The sequence below is a fragment of the Musca autumnalis genome, unplaced genomic scaffold (genome assembly GCF_047663935.1).
Source record: "Musca autumnalis isolate F117 unplaced genomic scaffold, ASM4766393v1 scaffold_3, whole genome shotgun sequence".
NCBI classification, from domain to species: Eukaryota; Metazoa; Arthropoda; class Insecta; order Diptera; family Muscidae; genus Musca; species Musca autumnalis.
This window is the reverse complement of record NW_027411866.1, coordinates 314,965-337,305: the sequence shown is the minus strand read 5'-3', so window position 1 is coordinate 337,305 and position 22,341 is coordinate 314,965. Positions and strand designations below refer to the sequence as shown.

Genomic DNA, 22,341 nt, shown 5'->3' with positions numbered 1-22,341 from the left:
CACAAACAATTTTTCATTTTTTTTAATATATGGTAACATGGGGCGCCTTCGCCTCGTTTTTTTCAAAATGTTCTCATATCGACATCATTAAAGTTTTTCCAAATATCATTTTTGGTAAGAATATTAGCTTGTCTTGACTATAAGTTTTGATATATAAATGATTATAATTTTGTTTTTAAAATATTATTTTTTAACATTTACAAAATGTCTAAAAAGTGGCGAAGCCTCCCCACCCATGGGGTAGCTTCGCCATCGACATAGGACATATATCAATGGACTCTAAAACTGGCATTTACCATACTTCCTCCCCAAATATCAACATTATGCATAAAAGGAACATGTTTTCTATTTAATAATCAAAAATGATTCCAAAATTTACAAAAAGAAAGATATTCTAGCCGTTAATTGAAGTAGGTACCTTGAATTTAGGCATAAAAATGAAAATTTTGCCAAATTAGATAGGTTTAGCACAATATTTATTTTAAACTTCACATTATAGCGTGGTATATATCAATAGCATAAACAATTTAAGTTAAACCTGACATATTTCTCACATTAACCCACAACACCCCTATCATGGCGGAGCCGCCCCACCCCCTACATAGTTCATAATATGAATATATTGACGTTTATAATTACTTTTATCATGCAAATTATTTGGATTTATATTCTTCAGTAGTTGTCTATTAACGGTATAAAATATAATTTTGATATCACAAAAGGTATACAAGATATTACAAAATATACCTACCATAAATATTTTTCGCAATACCCCAGAAACATGAAACCGCGTGCATCAGCAATCATATATTTGATAGAAATGCCAATTTTTGGGAGATGAAAGATCTTCGTTAAACTCACAATTTTTCCTTTAACGGCATTTCTGTAGCAGTTATAATTATCAAGAAAATCGGTGCTGGCGAAGGCGCCCCAGTGGCGAAGCCGCCCCATGTTACCATATGTATGCAACTTATAATAATTCAAGCTAATGCTGATAGACTCAACATATTCGTACACAAAGTTCAATATTGTTCTATTATTGTTACAATCTTTAAATAAAAAAAACATAATAAAGAAAAATTGGACAACAAAAACGTTTCGGGGGGAATTTTTTCCTTCGATATTCATGCGGCAGAAAAAGTTGCCCTTCCGAATTTCCCAAGGATTTCGGTGCGAAATTTTGTCAACCACTTCATATAACTTTCGTTTAGATATCGCTACGATTACGGATCCGACATCGGACGTAGCGTCCGAATTTCGTAGCGATGTCAGAACGTATGGTTTGCTGGGTATTTACAAACATACATATGTATGTTCAGCTGACATACATACAATGTAGGCATTAAGTTTACAAGTAATCTACATTAAAAACATTCTATTTTTGTGTTATTCTTTTTAGAAAGTGATAAACTCGCACTCAATCCGGAAAAAGTGCGGATATCGATAGCAAAAAAAAAACTTACAAAAAGTATTAAAGTATATTGTATTTGTGTTAATCAAATTAGCAGTTGTAACGATCGAACGGATTCAAAATATGTATAATCACTGTGTTAAATCATTCACTAACGCCTGAATACAAATCGACCAAAACAAACCCAAACACTTTCGAATTGGATTATTACTGCTGTTGTCATCTACTTTGGTAAATGCCCGGTTGCGGTCGTTAGAAAAAAAGGATAAATACCAACAGAAATTTTAATTTTTTAGGTAAGTGTATGTACTTCTGTGAAAAAAAACAATTGTTTTTTTGCTGTCCAAGAACCACGAAAATTATTGCGGATACCTGACTGATAATTGACTGAGAGATGTGAATAGTCACTCTAAAGCATAGAACACAATGACCACCAAAAATTACCGTCATCGGGCTGTATTTCGTGAATGTCAAAGTCTATCTGAATAATTAATTTTCTAATATTTTTTACATGTTGTATTACAAACATTTTAGCTAAACAAATGTTATTAACTGCCTAGAAATTGTCCTAAAAGTACGTTGAGTGCCATTCTGATAGTATGGCACTGATAGTAAAACCATTTCACAATCCCACGGCAGCGGGTTCTTACGTACCGGATTGACCCGAAACCAAAAGTGTTTCGGCCAGCGGCTGCCAACCCAGCATTATATGCTGCTACAACAACAAAAACCATTTCAGTATATTGAAATGTCAAACATTTTATTAAGAATGTATTCATAAACCTATTAGTAAAAAATCCATAAAACATTCACATTTTTTCAGTAATTATTTTCTTTTCCATTTTTTTGTTTTAAATTACACCATATTTTTTTCACATCTTATAGGTAGTAAACATAAACTGCATAATAAGTTTTCTTTTTGGCTTTAACTTCCAATTTTAATTTTCTTGCATAGAACTGGGTTTTGCTCAATAACAGACTGAGCTATACCTATTAGACCGATAAAACCGCTGGTTGTATAAAAAAATTGTCCGTTTTCTTCTTACCAATGTAGGCATCAGTAGCTCAAGCTGTAATTGTCGTGAGATTTAAGCTTTCGTAAACACGTTTCTTTTACAACTGTGAATACTATAACAACCCTGTGAATACTTGGCGAGCAATGCCAAATTTTCCAAACATCAAAAAGCGAGTAGTGAACTAATGGGTCGATTCCGTATTGCGACGCGAGTCATGTTGCGACGTCTATCGTCTCTGCGACAAAATTTAAAAATTATACTACGTAAAGCGATAGAAAATTATCGTCGATAAAAAGTTATAGTTTTCTAAAATGAAAGTGGAACTATTTTTTGATGATAGTGACGAAAATATAGTTAACATAGCATCTATCAGACTACACATAAGAGATAAATCAAATCCTTTGGAATTGCCATCAGTATTGTATGTTTGGTTTCCAACATTCATCAAAATAATTGTTAATATTTTAGGTTTAAAGAATATTTTCGGCTTCCAAAAGACGCTGTTATTTGTATAGTAGAGGCATTAAAAAATTACTTAAAAAACCCACAGATCAACAGCAATACAGCCACTCCTTGAAGTGTGTTCTGCTTTAAGGTTTTTTTGCAGAAGGAAGCTTTCAAACATCCCATGGCAATGATTTTACCCTCGGGATGGCTGAACCCCCATTGTCAAAGGTATTAAGCGAAGTTCTGGAGTTAAAAGAGGAAAAACTGTGTAAAATTTGGATTGTTTCCAAATTAACAGAAGAGGAAAAACGTCAAAATAAAAACAATTTTTATCCAAAAACACATTTCCGGGGCGTTATCGGATGCATTGGCGGAAGACGTATATATAATGGGACCAAAGAAAGATGTTCGCCATTTATATCTGAATAGAAAAGGATATTTTGGTTTAAACGTTTTGTTGGCAAGTAATATTTCACCAATTCGGAAACAAATCCCAAAGTATTAATTGTTGTTTGTTAGGTTTGCGATTGTAAAATGCGAATCAGGTTTGCTGACGGCAGACATCCTGGTTCTACTCACGATGCCTTCATATGGATCAAGAGTTCATTGAAGCAAATGATCGCTGCAGATTTCGGGTCCAATACGTGGTTACTAGGTCGGATCTTAAAATAAAAATTTGTTTGTCTTGCAGTTTATTTCGTTTCCTGCAAATGGACCATACGTTGTCAATCTCTACTTCATTTTGATGTCTTTCATTTTCTACTTCAGCAGATTGTCCAATTTCATTGTTATTATCATCCCATGTCTCTTCAATCCCATAGATTGCACCTGCAGAAACCATATTATTTGAATTTTAAACTAGAGATGGGCGCGTGCCTAAAAAATTAGGCACGAACATGCACGAACACGAACCAAAATTTTTATGCACATTCACGCACAAACACGGGGTTTTTCGAGAAGGCACGAACACGCACACTCACGCACGAAATTACAAAACCAGTAAGGAAAGGATCAAAGTCTGGCGGGGCCGACTATATAATACCCTACACCACTGTGAATATAAAAAATATATATGGAAGCTAAATCCAAATCAGATTTTGATATAATTTTTCACATTCATTTGTAGACCAAATTCCGTCACATAGTCCAAATTTCATCAAAATCAAATCTCAAATCTGTCTAAAATATATATGAGAGCTATATTCAAATCTGAACCGATTTCGATATAATTTGGCACACTTGACACACTAGGCCAAATTCCGGCAAACATTCCAAATTTTATTTAAATCGGGCATATATAGCGGACATATATAGTTTGGTGCATTAATACCTAAAATCGGCCGAGATTATATCGACACCTCCAAATAATAGTATGCTAAGTCTAAAAAGTGAGTTTGCAGGAGAAGCTCTCAAAGTTTGGAAATTTTTTTGAACTTCAGTACTATGCTAAGTCAATATTTGTTTATAACTTCTGTTCGGATTGACCGATCATTACCAAAATTAGACAGAATTTCAGTTAAAGGACGTTCGACACCTCCAAATAATAGTTTGCTAATTCTGAAAAGCGAGTTTTGCAGGACAAACTCTAAAAGTTTGGAAATTTCTTTGACCTTCAGTACTATGCTAAGTAAATATTTGTTTATAACTTCTGTTCGGATTGTCCGATCATTACCAAAATTTGACAGAATTTAAGTTAAAGGACGTTAAATATAAAAATGTAAAGAACTTGAAAACATGCTAAGTCGACTTAGCATACTATTGTTTGGAGGCGTCGATATATGTATGGGAGGTATATCCAAATCTGAACCGATATCTATATAATTTAGCACACTTATTTCTAGACCAAATCCCGGTAAACATTTCAAATTTTATTGAAATCGTACATATATATCCCGTTTCGTACATCAAATGCCTCAAATCGGGCGAATATTTATATGGGACCTATATCCAAATCTGAACCGATTTCTATATAACTTGGCACACTTATTTCTAGACTAAAATCCGTTCCACATTCCAAGTTTCATTGAAATCGGATATACAGTCTGTCGCAAAAATTAGTATACACCGTTTAAACCAAAATGTATTAGGGATAAATATCACTATAACTTATTGAAAACAACAAACAATTAGTTTTATTTGATAGACAAGAAGGTTGTCTTCCGTAATAACAATTAAAAGTGCGCAATATTTGCATACATTAGCAAATGTACGGTTCGAATCCCAAAAAGACCAAAATTTATGTCGCAAAAGTTAGTATACAACGGAGAATCCTCCTGGAACTGTGTAAAAAATTCTTGATATTTTTGAACAAAATGTAACTAAATCAGTACTTAAGATCATAAAGAGTATATTAAATGGTTTTAATGACAGTTATAGTACTTATAGTGACAAGTCCAACGTACCGAACCGAAACCGAAATTTCTTGAAGGAAATCCATACTTTTGAGGCCATTGTCCTTTTGAAACATGTAATAATCTTTAATCCTTACACATAAGGACTTTCCTTTTGAGTCAATTTTCTCACAAATGTTGCCCCTTTTCATATCCCCACCAAAAGTAAATAGTAGGAGAACCTCAAGGTCCGTTGTAAGCCCTACAGTTATACTGTCCTACCGGACATGCTTCTTGTATCCCTAGTGTATAACTTACTACTAATGCCTAATGAACTTCTTCTAACTGATCCATTTAGTTGTATTTTGGTCCTAAGTGAAGCGAACACAGCTTTTCAGAACGTTTTTGCACAATCCATGCGTTATAACAGCAGAGAAAGCTCTGTATTAAAATTTTAAATTAGCTATCATATCCTTCTGTGGTGGTGGAGTATCACTGTAGAGCTTACACCAGAACTTGAGGTTCTCCTACTATTTATTTTTGGTGGAAATGTGAAAGGGAACATAATTTGTGAGAAAATTAACTGAAAAGGAAAGTCCTTTTGAGTAAGGATTAAGGATTAGTACATGTTTCAAAAGGACAACGGCCTCAAACGTATGGGTTTCCTTCAAGAAAGTCCCGTTTCTTCAAAAGGGACAAGTCGAAACTCAATCAAGATCACCCCATATTGAAACTTTAGAGCCTTTCTGAGCTTTTCATGGCTTTAGAATTCATAAACAGGACATAACACTCGGAATTTTGCCGAGACCAATTTTTGTGGATTAATATGCTCTTTATGATCTTAGGTACAGATTTAGTTTCATTTTGTTCAAAAATATCAAGAATTTTTTAAACAGTTCCAGGAGGATTCTCCGTTGTATACTAATTTTTGCGACATAAATTTTGGTCTTATTGGGATTCGAACCGTACATTTCCTAATGTATGCAAATATTGCGCACTTTTAATTGTTATTACGGAAGACAACCTTCTTGTCTATCAAATAAAACTAATTGTTTGTTGTTTTCAATAAGTTATAGTGATATTTATCCCTAATACATTTTGGTTTCAACGGTGTATACTAACTTTTGCGACAGACTGTATATATAGCATTTTTCTTGCACCAAATGCCTTAAGTCGGGCGAAGACATATGTATACAGATATGTATTTATATGGGGGCTATATCCAAATCTGAACCGATTTTTACCAAAATAAATAGCGTTCGTCCGTTCTCCAAAAAACTATCTTTCCCAATTTTCATGCTAATCGGACAATAAATGCGACATGTACTTTGTTTACAAAAATGCATGGGCAGACGGACAGACAGACGGACATGCGTAAATCGACTCAGAAAGTGATTCAATGTATATCCCTAAAAGGAACTATGGGTCTATCCCGTTTCCTTTTACATGTTACAAACTAATGCACAAAGACATAATACCCCTTACCACAAGGTGGTGTAGGGTATAAAAAGGAGAAATCGACATAGGTGTACATTTATTTGTTTTTAAAAAATATTCATATGTACTTCTAATTTTTCTATTCTTATTTAAAAACATTAGTTTGTCCAAGCTAGAACTCAAAAGTCTAGTACGCCTTTCGTTAAGAATATTTCCAGATGTAGAAAAAATCTCTCGCTCGATGCTGAGCTGACGGGTATAGCCAAAAATTTCCTGGCTAATTGTTCTAAATATTTTAGATTAGACTGTTTCCAAAAGTTTAAAACATCAGTCGTGCAAGATACGGCACTCGATAATATGTATCAATTTCTGTATCAAGTGGAGACTTTTTCATTTTTCGTCCTTTTGCCAGTTTGATCCAAAAACTCTGATAGTTAGTGTAAATGTGGCATTGTAATTTCCTGCTCATCATATGTTCTCAATTTGTATATCAAGTAACATTGCTTTTACATTAGCTAATAAAAAATCATCTTCTTATAGGCCATTTAGATATGACTTCATTAGCCGGATAATGCCTGATAATGCACTAATATCAGGTTTTAATTGCTAAATCCGGTCAAAGTCTACCAGATTTCCCATACAAAAATAAATCCTGGTATTGGGTGGATTTATTTTAAATCCGGCATAAATCCTCGTATACAACTCTGCTAGAAAAACATGTTGCTAGACTAATATTGAGACCTACAGAGCCGCTACAAAATCGGGTAACAATTTTATTTTTGGTCCATTTCACCCGCTAAATATTTCACGATCATCACCAATAAGAATAGGGATATATTCTGATCTGAACCCGACCTCCATACAAAATTTCGTGACGATCGGTCCATAATTGCGGCCTGGAGCGTGTTTAAAATTTATAATGGACAGACGGACGGACACACATCTCAAAATCGCTTTGAAGATTGGTATACCACATTGGGGGTCTACGACGAATATTTCGCGGTGTTACATGATTTTTTCCAAAACAAACTTATAATACCCTTTTCCACATTGTGGTATAGGGTATAATTATTCAGTAAAAAAATCAAAAACGAAGTCTTATATCTATGAAATCTGAAGAATGTTGCACAATCGTATATATTTTTATACCATACTGGAGTCATTTGTCATTCCGTTTATAACACATCGGAATATTCGTCGGAGATCCTATAATGTAAATAACCACGCCCGTCCGTCTGTTTAAATAAAGATACAATGTACAATCGCAATATTTTAATTAAACTCCTAGGATGTTTGGTATTTGAAATGGACTCTATCGGTTCACGTTTCGATATAGCCCCCATACAACTGTACCTCCAGATGTTCGTTATTATGAATGTTTGAGCCACATTATCATACCAAAATTGTTGAAATTTGGTTTTTAGTTTTCGTTGGGCCTACGAAACTCTCCCCAGAAATTTGTCAGTGCAGGTCCACGTTCTGATATAGCACCCATAGATATCGATATTTTAAATGGTTTAGGTTTAAATTAGGTATTTTATATTGGATATCGGTCTAAAACATCCCTATAGAGAATTGTGGGAATAAATACACGCTTTACTATAGCCTAGAGCTGGCAAATTATCGATAGTGCTACTATGCTTTTGATCGCTGCCGTAAAGCTTTGTTAACATTGAACTCTAAAAAAATTTTTAAATAATTCGTGACAGTCAAAAAATGTGTTGGTGGTCGACGAAAACATTTTTTTACGTCAGTAATTAAAATTATAGTCGGATTATCGATATTTTAGCAGCACTAATTTGGACCCCTAGAAGAGGTATCGATTCTTAAATTGGAAGGTACTACGATACCGCTCGATGCGAAACATTTTAAATGGTTAGTCTACTGTAGTAACTGTAACTTGGTATTTCGGTTTATCAATGCCTGGAAGAGCGCCACAAAGAAAATGAGCAATATAGGTTAATATTTTGGTATATTCCCAAAATGAAGGAACAACCAGATTTTTTAAATTTCTACCAATTTGCATGAATAAAAATTTCAATCGTGGAAGCAAAGTGTGAATTTGGCATTTTCATTTCTACATAAAATTTTTCTAGAAATGGTACTGAATTGGCCGCGGGGGTACTTCGGTACCTTTTATAGTGAGATGGTACTGAAAAAAGTACTTTTGTACTGAATTTTCCATCCCTGACCCTCATAGTAGTTTTCGTATTTGCGTCTCTCATGAACAAAACAAATGGCAAACAAACATAATCTTTTTTCACTCATACTCTGGCCTCTCCATAACAAAACGGCAATAAGCACCAGACTACAAAAACGAAGCAAATAATTTTAGGAATATTTTGGTAGGTTTCCTGTTCGATGTTCGTGTTTAGTAAGGTATCTTGCACGACTTCTAAAGGGAGACCAAAAATTTAGCACGATCGTGTCACATAGTGCAGATAGTGTTTAGTCGTGTCGTGCAAAACCGTGTCGAACAAAAAAACACGATCACGCACGGCCAAAAATGCATTCCGGCACGACACGCACAAACACGGCGTTTTTCGAGTAGGCACGAACACGCACTACTCACGGCACGACACGCGCCCGCCTCTATTTTAAACCATATTAATTTGCAGTAAGTCTGCTACCGCTTGCTCCATTGACGACAAAGATATTTCTTGTGATGGTCCACCTCCTGTAATGTTCTTATTTTGAGGCATTTTTTCTTTAGTTTGGATTAAAAATGAGTCCACACTCTGTGCCATTCATCTGGTGTACGGGTTGGTGGACCACAACTATTTAATTGCTCCGCAACATCCTTCCACACCTCAAAAGTGACTTTAGTTTCGCCAAAAAGTCTGACTGCCCGAGCTTCGGTTGGGTGGGCTTCCATTTTTTCAATCAGCATTTCAAATTGCTGTTTTTTAGTAATTTTTACCATTATAAGTACTGAAACACCAAAAAACGTATATAATATTAAATAAATTCACTTAAAATAAATAAAAATGTTACTTACCTTTAAATTTTTCGTTTTTATTCGTTTGTAAAAATGAACGTCAACTAAAATACTGCAAGACTATTGATCGGACTTGACCAACTTTAATTGACTAATGAAACATCAAGAAAAATGTGATTTCACTTCTGAATTGGCATAAGTCGAGTTTAGGGCCCGGTCTCGGATCTTGATGATATATATACCGCAGATAGCATCTGGGGTCATGAGTACAACGATATAAATTTTGTCTTGCACAATTCCCGGCCACCCCCTTATGCTTCTAATTATTAAAGGAAATTTAACAGCGGGCTTTACAATGAAACACATTGCATTGGTTGGCTGTTAAAGTGTGAGAAATGTCATTGGTAATTGTGGAACTTTGAAGGTCCATATCTCGGGAAGTATGAGAGGAACTCTAAACTCGTCTTCTTCCAAGACAGTATCATGCGGGATCCCACTGCGTTGTTTTTGTATTTGCTTCTCTTCCTGGCCTACATTTTACGTGGACAAAAACAAATGATAAACATTGCTTAGGTCTTGAGTATTCCCCCATTGGCTTAACTTTATTATTACTCTCCATCATAGAGAGTAATATTTACAAAACGCACTGACAGCCTTGCAAATTTTAATGATCGCTACCAATATCATGATTTCATCCCGGCGAAGGGAATTTCCAATTGGTTTCTCAGTTTTTGAAATGATGATTTTTTAGTGAAAAATCGTACTCTTTAAGTATAGAGTATTCTCATGTAAATGAAAATGATGCTCACATTTCGTCTTTCCCAGAACAAAATATTTGCAAGTTGTCAGCACGAATCAACTAAGAACTCATCGAGTTCTGAATCTTCAACAATAACAAAACAAACAAAAAAACAACAACGGCACGCGCAAGGGCATTTTTTTTTTCAAGAAAACTACCAAACTTTTTTGTTAAATTTGTTTTTCATCAGAAAGAGCACATCTGAATTTTTTTGTTGAAAAATTTTATGTGATTTTGTGGCAAATGGCCGTCCACGAAATCCTCTACTCTAGCTCTAAAACTAATTACCTGATCGTCATGTATTTTTGTGGGCTTATTGAGAACATAAAGGTCCAGTTCTTCGTCGATCCATTTAAAAAAATATTGGATTTTACTAAAATGTAGGGCCAAATAATTCAATATTTTAATTTGTGGCTTAAAAAACTGAAATAAAAGGGGCGTTACATTTCCCTCATATGAAGCTCGCTGCAAATTAATAGATTTGCCACTGCTTTACAATTGTAAATACTTACAATCTATAATGTTTTTGTACAAACTTATTAATAGTTTGATTGATTGTCCCCAACTTCTGGAATTAATACGTTTTAATGCTCCCATCCGTTCTCTGAGGAATACTGAATATTTTTATATACCTTATCATAGAACAATGTATGCAATGAATGAGCCAATCTTAAAAATCCTTCGCGAATTTAATAGAATTAATGTACAGTCAAACTTAGATTTCTCTGATACTATTATAAAATTCAAAAATATGTTAGAATTAATTTATTTTTAATGCATTAGTCTGTAAGGAATTTGTACTCCATAGACGAAAATAAATAAAAAAATGTTTATAAATGAAATCGATCGATGAAGGACTCGATTTGTATGTCCTGGAAAACCTGACGAAATTGCATGACAATCAGTTCAAAGTGTCATTTCGAGAAAAACACGTTTTTAGTTTCTATGTTGCATACAAAAACACAATAATTATTATATAACTAATTAACCGATTGTCATATATTTTTGTGAGCGTATTAAGAACATACAGATCTAGTCCTTTTTCGATCCAAAAATGCAAATGCATTTATTCCAGACTTTATAACTAACAATGTGGGGTTTTTCACCTCTAAAAAATATTAAAATAATCACGGGCATGCAGTGTGTATGGCGGGGGTACTTACTATTGCAGCGCGATGGCACCCATAAACGCAATAATAGCCCCTGATATAATGCAACCAAATTCATTTTCTGAACAAATACTTCGTATGTCGTTAGGTCCTGAATAGAACATGAACAGAAACCATTTGTAATTCATATAGATATTAGACTTTAGCCAGTATATGTATTTGGAATAAGAACTACTAATTATGTAATTAAATTAATGAATTTCTGTTTTACTGCGTCGTAAAGCATCGCCAAAAATGAAGAATGAACTCTACATTTAATTCTATATGAATGCAACAAAATATGCACGATTTTGTCACGAACAACTCCCATCGAAGTGTCGTACAATTACCCAGAGTCAGCGCATTCACATGCAAAACAGATTGTCAAATGCCAGAACGGCACGATTTTGTTTCATTGAATTATCGACTAGCTTTGAACGCACTGGGTAAAAATTGAACGTGCGCTTAACAATTTTTGCTTCCTAATGGCGTGACAATTTTAAAAAAAGCATTTATTCGTCATGAACAAATTCGCTTCCGTAGCACTTTGCTCCGAATTATTTACCTGTATGGCGGATATGATGGAACTTATTATGCCAACTTTAGTGTATTTCTAACATATTTGAATTTGGAATTTATTTTATTATTTGTATTGTGAGTGAATATATTTGAAAGGAGAATTAAAAAAAATAACACCAACTAGTGTACCATCCATTTTAAATGTGTAGTTCCTTTAAAAGCCAAATAGTCAATACGCAATGCATTCTTCATATACTAAGACCCACAATTTATACAGTGGGACACCAATCCCAGCTGATTGTTATGTTTGTTGTCAAAAACATTATTGTGATTTGAAATACAAAGAAACTCAAATCACAATAATATAAAATCTATAATGTTTGTTGTTAACAAAACTCTAAATGGCCGACCTTCTATAGGCCTTCCTAAGACCGAAGGATAATCATTGAAACCACAGTCTATACAGTCGGACACTAAGGCCACCTGATTGTTATGTTTGTTGTCAAAAACATTATTGTGACTTAAAATTCAAAGAAACTCAAATCACAATAATATAAAATCTATAATGTTTGTTGTTAAAATTTGTTAACAAAACTCTAAATGGCCGACCTTCTATAGGCCTTGATTGAAACGATAGTATTTCAAATGTTTTTACCAATAGAAGCTAGAACGTTTACTTTATTGCTGCACAGACTTGTATATATTAGCCTGGGTATCATACTTTGTTCCCCTAAATATTATCTTTTAATAGAGTTTTTAAAAGCAAAAAATAATTTTGGATGGGAAAATATCTGATTGTATTTGTTGTTGCACACCCAGCTAACATTTTTTTCCGAATTTGTTTCGAATTCGGACAGAATTTCTGAAAAAATATCCGATTCTGATGCCGAATTCGTACCGAATTTTAGATTTTCTGACAGATTTCGGTCCGAATTCGGAAGAAAATTCGATGAAAAATTTAGATTTTCTTAGGAAAATCCGTACGAGTTCGGAAAGAAATTCTGGAAATATTGGAGAAAAGTTCAGATTTTCTGAAAAAATCGGAAACAACTCTGACGCTGATGCCTTTGATATTAACACAACACGTGTCGTACTGTACAGAACAAACCCCACAACAAGAGACAATTTTCTTTTAATGTGCTATTTATAGAAGATTCTAATTTCAAACATTCTAATGATTGTGCCTGTTGTTATCATTTTATGATTAACAGTAGAACAATGTGCAGAAGCATGTTGAAGCTATCAACACTTGAATTCAAGCTTGAATTACTATATGTTGCATTTATATTAAAAAAATTTAAAATTATATATGCGAATTTTATGACCAGTCATTTTGATCTTCGACACCAACCGAAAAAAAATTCCCTTAGAAATCGGAACGAATTCGGAATGACGATTCTTAAGATTTTTTAGAAAATGCGCAGAGATTCTTAAAATAAACTTATAGAAAATCGGTCAAAATTCTAGGAAAATATTGGAGAAATCTACACATTTCTAAAAAATATTCAGAAAAAAATCTGATATCAGAGCCGGAAAAAATTGTTAGCTGGGCAGTAATTAGTGTACCATATGTCAAGCACGCACACATACATGTGTGTATGTTGCTACCCAGCAAACCAATCGTACCGACATGTCGGATCCGAAATCGTAACGATATCTTAACGAATGTTGTATGAAGTGGTTGACATAATTTCGGAAGGCAATGTCGGATCGATTTAGGTTAGAATTCGGAACGAAATCGGAAGAAACTCCTTGAGAATTCGGAGGTCGAATTTTTTTTCCGGATTTTCGTACAAATTTCTGAACGATTTCGGAATAATGTCGTATGAAAATCAGAGGTACCTTCCGAATCTTCTTAAAGATTTCTGAACGATTTCGGAATAATCTCCTATGAATATCGAAGGAAAAATTTTTTTCTGACGCCTTTTTTATTGATAAAATGTTCTTTTTTTTAATTTCTCTTATGTTTTGCTATCATTTTGTCGTTACAGTAGAACAATGTTGAGTCTATCAGCACTAGCTTGAATTATTATATATTGCACTTATATTTAAAATATTTAATAATTGTATATACGAATTTTATAACCAACCACTTTGTTTTTCAACAGGAAACTAAAATGATATCAGCCCCTTGCTGTTAGATACATAGAAAAGGTGGTTGTTGTGCGAAGGGAAATTTGTTTACGGCATTTCGCACCGAATTCGTACCGAAATCGGAAGAAAAACATTGGGATATTCGAAGGGAAATTTACTTCCGACAATTTGAACGATTTTGCTTCCGAAATTGTTCAGATGTGTCGGACAGCCGACATTTGGTTTGCTGGGTAGTGTCAGTCACACTCAAAAATGTGTATGAATGATGCCTGCATACATGTCCTCATCAACAAGTTCTCTGTGCTTACCAGCGGGACTATATGCGCTCCATGGAGTACATCGACGCATCCATAAATATCATAAGTGAACTTACAGCACAGTTTCGATAGTCTATTTATAAAACGAAACATGTGTGGAGTCGTTACAAATCATACACCAACAACAACGTATCGTGCGTGTGGGTCTGTAAAAGGAATAACAGCATTTCTTAATAGAAGAAAAAGAAGAAGTTTGGTGTTGTGTTTCGTTGTTTAAATACCATCTTCACAATACAGACAGATGTGTTGCATGTAACTGGTTGGGAGACGTTTTCCAGTTCCTCCCATCATCAAATGTGTGCAACATGTGTGGTTGCTATTCGTATTTCCATCATCTTACCTACCGAATGATTTACGAAGAGTCAAGATGATTTTTGTCATTCGCACATAACGGGAACCCAAATCAACAATTGGTCATGTTTCACGGTGCTCTTGAAGCAACTTTAAATGGAATGTGCTTACACCTGGGAAGTTTTTGCGGATTCTGAAACTACAATGTTCATAGATGAGAAAAATTAAAACATAAAAATCGCCGAAGCGCTTTTTAAATAATCGCCATTCAAGCTGACATTTTTAGGGGTTTTTTAGGTTATCACGATTTTGCTTGGAAAGCGCAGGTACTATTGAAATGGGACCAAAGGGAATATTGTAGTTATGGAAATTCTCTACAAGATTGGCGTTTATGGTACTTCATAGGTTTTACCGATTTTGAGATATAGAAGTTCAAATTGGGACAATGCACTGACTGTATCGTCTTCTTATAAAACAGTGTCATAACTGCAATTTTCCAACTTAAACTTATATATCTCAAAAATTGTACAACCTAGGCAAAATATACGAAAGTCAACCTTGTAGAGAATTTTCACAGCTACAACATTTTTTTCATTCCCATTCCGATACGACTTCCGGTTTTCAAAGAAAGACCTGATAAAAAACTGAATCATTGATCTGAATATCTATATCTCAAAAACGGTAAAACCTACGAAAATAATATACAGGTCAATTTTGTACAGATTTTTCAATGCTGCAATATTTTATTTAGTCCCATTTCGATAGGACTTGCGGTTTCCAAGCAAAATTGCGAAAAACCTTAAAAATCCTAAAAAATGTGAAATTTGACCACGATTTATTTAAAAATCCCTCCAGCGATTTTTTATTGTATTTCTGCTTCAAAATCAGCAAAAACTTGCCAGGTGAAAGCGGTTTTCACATAAAGTTAGTTATGTTGTAGTTTTAGAATCCGCAAAAACTTCCCAGGTGTAAGCACCTTCCATTTAAAAAATAAGTTGGAGAATCGCACTACAGGTCACGTAAATAGCACAATAACAACTCTATTTTTGCCGAAAATTCTTCAATATGTCAAAATGTTTGTTTACATTTCATAGAAATGATTCACAATAACAAAAACATTTACATATTGAAACCAATCAGCTTGTCGCAAGGCCTATAGAAGGTCGGTCATTCAGAGTTCTGTTAACAACTTTTGACAACACAAATAATAGATTTTACATTATTGTGATTTAAGTTTCTTTGTATTTTAAATCACAATAATGTTTTTGACAGCAAACATAACAATCAGCTGGGCTTAGTGCCTTAGTGCCAACTGTATAAATTGTGGCTTGTTGTTTTACGCCACCTTATAATTTCATCATGAAATGTTAGCATTCATATTTGTCATTTTTATAAAATAAAAACAAAAACAAATAAAAGTAAAGAATCAAATTTTAGCTACAAAAAACGACGTTTATGATTTCTATGGAGAACAAATGGGAAACAAACGCAATTTAAATTGCTGTGATCTATTCCAGTAAATTGTTTAGGGGTAGTTTACACTATATGTAAATGTCATATGACATGAAATTTTCCATCGTTATATATTCGCTAATATGTGCAATATTGGAGATTTTCCTTACGCCATTTACTCTGTGGGCCCACACCAGCAAAAATGTAAAAAAAACTACGTCTCCACATTGCCTCCGTGGGTAGATATGGAATGTTTTTATTTCGTGTCATATGACATTTACATATAGTGTAAACTACCCCTTAGCCATCTATAACCAAAACTTTTGGAAAATACATTATGCATGTCCGTGTACTCGATAATTTGTAATAATTATAACAAATGTTTGTTTATGAAACCTTTTTTGAGCATTTTATACAAAAAACCGAAAAATGAATGAAGTGTCAAGGTTTCTCCATATAATCGAATTGTGGATATGATTAAATGTTTATTCCAATGCAAAATCGAAGAATTTCTTTCACAAAAAGGCTGACCTCCGTATCCTCAGTTGCTTGGCAAATGACTAAAAATATATGAAGTGTTATGTTTCATAACGCCGCAGTACTTAACAACTGCGAAGCTACGTGTTTCAAAATGTCAAAAATACGAATTTTAACGCAGGTAAAAAGCAAACATGTATCATTTTTATTTCTGATGCATGAGTTTGCAACTGAAATATTTTGACGAATTTTAAACAACACAAACCAACTGACGATACGGAAGTCAGCCAAATGTCCTTAAAACTATTTTAAAAATCATTGAAATCGATTGTTTTAAAACTTGTTTGGCATATTTTTCAAACAGTACACATACATACACAAATTGTGTATGTATGTATATTCCCATCATACTATTGCTATCGAAAACGATATCGTTCGGGAGAAAGACACACAAGAATGAATTGAAAACGATTCATTAGTCGCTCAGTTTGTGGCAGGAAAACCTTCGATTTAGATTATCGTTAATAATATTATTAGCGAATGAATGACGATAGTTTCTACGATAGTGGCGAACAACATTTTAGTGGAGTTTCTTGATGTTTCTTTAGACTGATATCGTTTTCGAACTATTTACGACCTAAAGGAAAACACAAGAAAACAATTTGCCAAATGTTCGGAAATTATATCGTTTTCGAAACTTATGGCTAACATTCGAACAATATCAGCAACTGGTATGTTGGGTTGTTTTCAAGTTTAGGAACACTTCCAACAAATTTTAATTGGCAGGTTTCTTTAACATACTTCCCTAGTTCTACTGGTATGTTGGGTTGTTTTCAAGTTTAGGAACACTTCCGAAAAATTTTAATTGACAGGTTGCTTTAACATACTTCCCTAGTTCTACCATGGTGGGGGTATAAAAATAAAACTCGGAATGACAGCCATGTTTAGAGAATTTAATACTCATGGTTCACAGTTTCTTCACATCGTAAAAAAAAATTCGGTAATGCGGATTTTTTTGTAACAAATAATTATTTTTGTATGTTACCATCAGAACTGGGCTTCGTTAACTTTGAAAGGCTTATCTAATCGCAATTGCCTTATGATATATGTAGGTGGGCTTTATCAGAACAAGTACTAACTAATGTAGGCACATCTATCACTAGAGTAAACACCATTTCCATTAAAAAGAAAACACATTCATGCAAAATAATAATGCCAGGCACATCCCAGCAAACCAATCGTACCGACATCGGAACAAAATTCGGACGCTACGTCCGATTTCGGATCCAAAATCCTAACGATATCTTAACGAAAGCTGTATGAAGTGGTTGACATATTTTCGGAAAGAAACGTCGGTCAGAATTCGAAACGAAATCGGAAGAAAATCTTTGGGAAGTTCGGAATGCGAATTTTTTCCTCCGACTTTTCGTACAGATTTTGGAATAATGTCGTATGAATATCGAAGGAAAAAATTTTTCTCTGACGCCTCGTTTTTATTGTGATCAATTTTATTTATATTTAAAATATTTAAAAATTGTATATGCCAATTTTATAACCAACCATTTTGTTTTTCGACAACAAAGTAATATTTTGATTGTTAGATATATACAAAAGGCGGTTGTTGTGCGAAGGGAAATTTGTTTCCTACATATCGATCCGAATTCGTACCGAAATCAGAAGAAAAACATAGCATATTCGAAGGGAAATTTACTTTCGACATTCTCTCCGAAATCGGAACGAATCCCCCTACGAAAAATCGTATAGAAATCGGAAGGAAATCTGAACGATTTTGCTTCCGAAATTGTTTCGATGTCGGACATCCGACATTTGATTTTCTGGGATTTTGTAAATCACCCTTTGCGTATAGTGGAACTTTCCCACAATAAAGCAAATTATTAGAAAGCTTTTAAATCCCGTTCAATTTCGATTCAGAATGGGTCGAAAACAAAAATTGTTGCAAAAGGGAAACAGTGTGAATAAATTGTCAGCTCTTGCCGTCCAAGGTTTTTGATAGCGATTTGTTTGTTTTACTCAATTGTAGATAAAATGCCTACTTGACTATGATTATGACAAAAATTCTACTAATTAGAAATATGCTTGAAGATAGGGAGGTAAATCATGTCACTTGATTTCACATCAAAAGTAAAAACAATTCACTTCTGTGATACGACAATGAAACTGGGTGCTTCTAATGGAGACCAATTCAGTTTGAGCCTTAGGGAAACTTTAAGTATAAACGGTTTTTGATGAAGTTAAAATTTCTAACTCCATTTTGTCGTCTGTATTCAGTGATTTTTAGAGATATGACTTATCATCGATTGGTATGGGAAAACACAATTCAAAATAAGACTATTTTGCACCTAAGCAAAATAAAATAAAAAACATTTAGCGATTATAAAAATAAAACTATTGTTATTCTATGTTACTCTTGTGTCAGACATTGAAAATATCACATGCAATATTTTTAGCTTTTAAGACATGGTTGAGGAGGAGGAGGAGTTCCGGTTCTCCATTGGGGTAAATATAAACTCAAAAAAAAGTTTTTTTTCAAAAAAAAAAAAGTTTTTTTTTCAAAAAAAAAAATTAAAGTGGTTTGTGCGGAACCTTTTTTATAATAAAATGGAATGAATGTTTTTTTTCTCATTTTTGAGAAAAAATGTCAAAAGTCATAACCCTATTCAGTATGACATCATATAAACATTTTATGTAAATTTTTTTCACAAAAAGGAAGTATATTGGCCACTATACGAGTATAAAGAATAGCGTATTCTGGAAGCCGAAATTAAGATTTGAAGCAAAAAAATAAACAATTATTTTGATGAATGTTGCAAACCAAACATACAATACTGATGGCAATTCTAAAGGATTCGATTGATCTCTGAAGTTTTTTCTGATAGATGATACGTTAACTATATTTTCTTCTCTATCATTAAAAAATAGTTCCACTGAGCTTATCATTTTAGAAAACTATAACATTTGTGTACAACTTGTTCCGATATTTTTTCTCATTTATTCAAATCAATACAAAAAACGCTCCGCTACGTCGCCGATAACTCGTTATTTCGATCGCTTTACGTAATACAAATTTTACGTTTTGTCGCAGAGACGACTAACAATGCGACTCGACTCTTGTTGCAATACAGAATAGACCAATAAATTTCAATATAAGTTACCTAAGAAAAATTGTCTACGTTTGGGGAGCAATAACTTTATATATTGACAAAATTGGGCCAGGATTGTCCTACTTGAAGTGTTTTCAATAAAATAAAATCATAAAATTATAAAAAAAGGTAACAACACATTTTTCGATTTTTATTTTATTCCCAACCTTCGACAAAAATCGAAAAATCGATATCAACAAATTTCAATGACAATTCAGCAAATTATCTGTAAACATATCATATTTTAATTTTCCAACAATGTTTTTGTAACTTATAACGGTACCCAGCAAAAATTTGGATCCGGTAGTCATTACGTAACCCATTCCAAAGTAATGTAAACAAGCTTCTTTTCACATTACAAGTAACCTGAAAAGTAATGGGTTACTTCTTAAAAAAATTACAAGGTAAACCTACTTACTTTACTCTTCACTAAGTAATGACGACGGTGGCACAGTGAGTGTGTGTCCGACTATAAATCCTAGGGTTGTGTGTTCAACGCTCACCGTCGGCAAACAAGTTTTTATACCCTACACCACTATGTGGTAAGGGGTATTATGTCTTTGTGCATTTGTATGTAACATACACAAGGAAACGAAATAGACCCATAGTTCCTTTTGGGGATATACATATAATCACTTTCTGAGTCGATTTATGCATGTCCGTCCGTCTGTCTGTCTGTCTGTCTGTCCGTCTGTCCATGTATTTTTGTTCGCAACGTACAGGTCGCATTTTTTGTCCGATTCAGCTGAAAATTGGGGACTACAACTTTTTTAGCCATAGGAAGAACGCTATTGCTTTTGGTGAAAATCGGTTCAGATTTGGATATAGCTCCCATATATATGTTCGGCCGATTTCACGTATTTTCTGTACCACACACGCTATATATGTCCGATTTCAATGAAAATTGGAATGAGTGACTGACTTCGGTCTAGAAATAAATGTGCCAAATTATATCGAAATCGGTTCAGATTTGGATATAGCTCCCATATATATGTTCGCCCGATTTCACGAATTTGCTGCAATAAACACGCTATATACGTCCGATTTTGATGAAATTTGGATTGTTTTACTGAATTCGCTCTAGAAATAAGTGTGCCAAATTATATAGAAATCGGCTCAGATTTGGATATAGCATCCAATTATATTTACGGACGACTTCGCGTATTTGCTGCTCCAAACAAGCTATATAAGTCCGATTTCAATGATATTTGGAATGTGTGACTAAATTCGGTCTGGATATAGCTCCGATTTATATTTTACATATTCACAGTGGTGTAGGGTATCATATAGTCGGCCCCGCCCGACTTTGATCCTTTCCTTACTGGTTTTTTAATTAAAAAATAACAGTTTGTGGTGCACATGTGCATTGCACATTTAAGTTCTTAAGCAACCCTTAATATTCGTTGTACGTGGCATAGTGTGTAGTGTCTTTGGCTAGAAATCAGAGGGTTCGTGGGTTAAATTCGGGCAGACATCGAAATAAGATAAAGTAAAATAAAAGTAAGATGTGTGATGAAACTAAAAACAAAATCTCTACATCAACTGTCTAAAAATAGAATTTTTTCAACTTCTAGTGGCCACAGAATAACTGTACAAATTATTCGTAAAAATGTGCTGGAAATTAAATTTTTTAAACTACCTTTTTTGTGGACTTATTTCCGTTGAGTTTTACTATGCCATAGGATGTCACTCTCATTTATTTATTTATTTTTTTGAATGTTCGATATTGTGTTAAGTATAAAAAAATTTAGTTCCAGCTGCATATTATTTGCATTTCCGTGTGTGACATCCAAAAAATACTAATGATGCCGCCTCTGGTCGCTTTAGTGAGTATGCTATTTTTTGTGTTTTAATTGATTGTATTGGGTTTTAGATATTGTTTTTAGGTATCTACTTGTGAGTGTATTTTTTCAAGCTTGTACATCTTTGATATATGATTCTCTATGCAAAGTGAAAAACAAGAAAAATGTTAACTTCGGCCAGAATTATTTTATTTTCCTGTCTACAATATCAGGCGGAGACGCTTTCTGACTACTGAGAGCCTCATAACCAAATTACAGCCAATTTAGTCTGAAAATGAAGGGGGGCAACACAAAAACTTGCACCTATGTCCACACTTTTTTGTTGGGAAAGTTTCCCGGTCAATAAGAACTCCAAATACCTGAAATCGCGAGGTACCGTTATATGGAGGCTAAACCAAAACCCATGTCCACAATTTTTGGTGCAGAAGGTTTCTGACTACCGGGCCGAATATATGAGAAAAGCTTCAAAATACATGAAACCGGGTGGTAACGTTATATGGGGGCTATAGGAAAAACTGGACACATATTGATGATTTTTTTGGATAAAGTATTTTTAATTATTTTAAGCATTTACTGAAAAAATAGATCTATCAGACGATTAGAAATATTTTTGTCGCACCTTCCCTGTCTCCTCTGGGATGTTTGAGCAGGGATGCCAACTATTCCGAGGTAAAAATCGCTACAGACCGTAGATCTTTTTTT

The 22,341-nt window shown here is 33.9% G+C and overlaps 1 protein-coding gene across 6 annotated transcripts in view; it reads left to right on the top strand.

The window, feature by feature from the left end:
* The window catches only part of LOC141398051 (uncharacterized), an 80,283-nt gene that overhangs the window by 5,937 nt on the left and 52,005 nt on the right, over window positions 1–22,341 (top strand). For 3 of the 6 annotated variants that reach the window (XM_073975169.1, XM_073975168.1, XM_073975167.1), the window contains exon 2: window positions 1,400–1,707. The exons of the other annotated variants lie outside the window; for them this stretch is intronic. The gene's annotated coding sequence lies outside the window, so the exon portion shown is untranslated. The remainder of the gene's footprint in view (window positions 1–1,399; window positions 1,708–22,341) is intronic. 6 annotated transcript variants of the gene reach the window in all.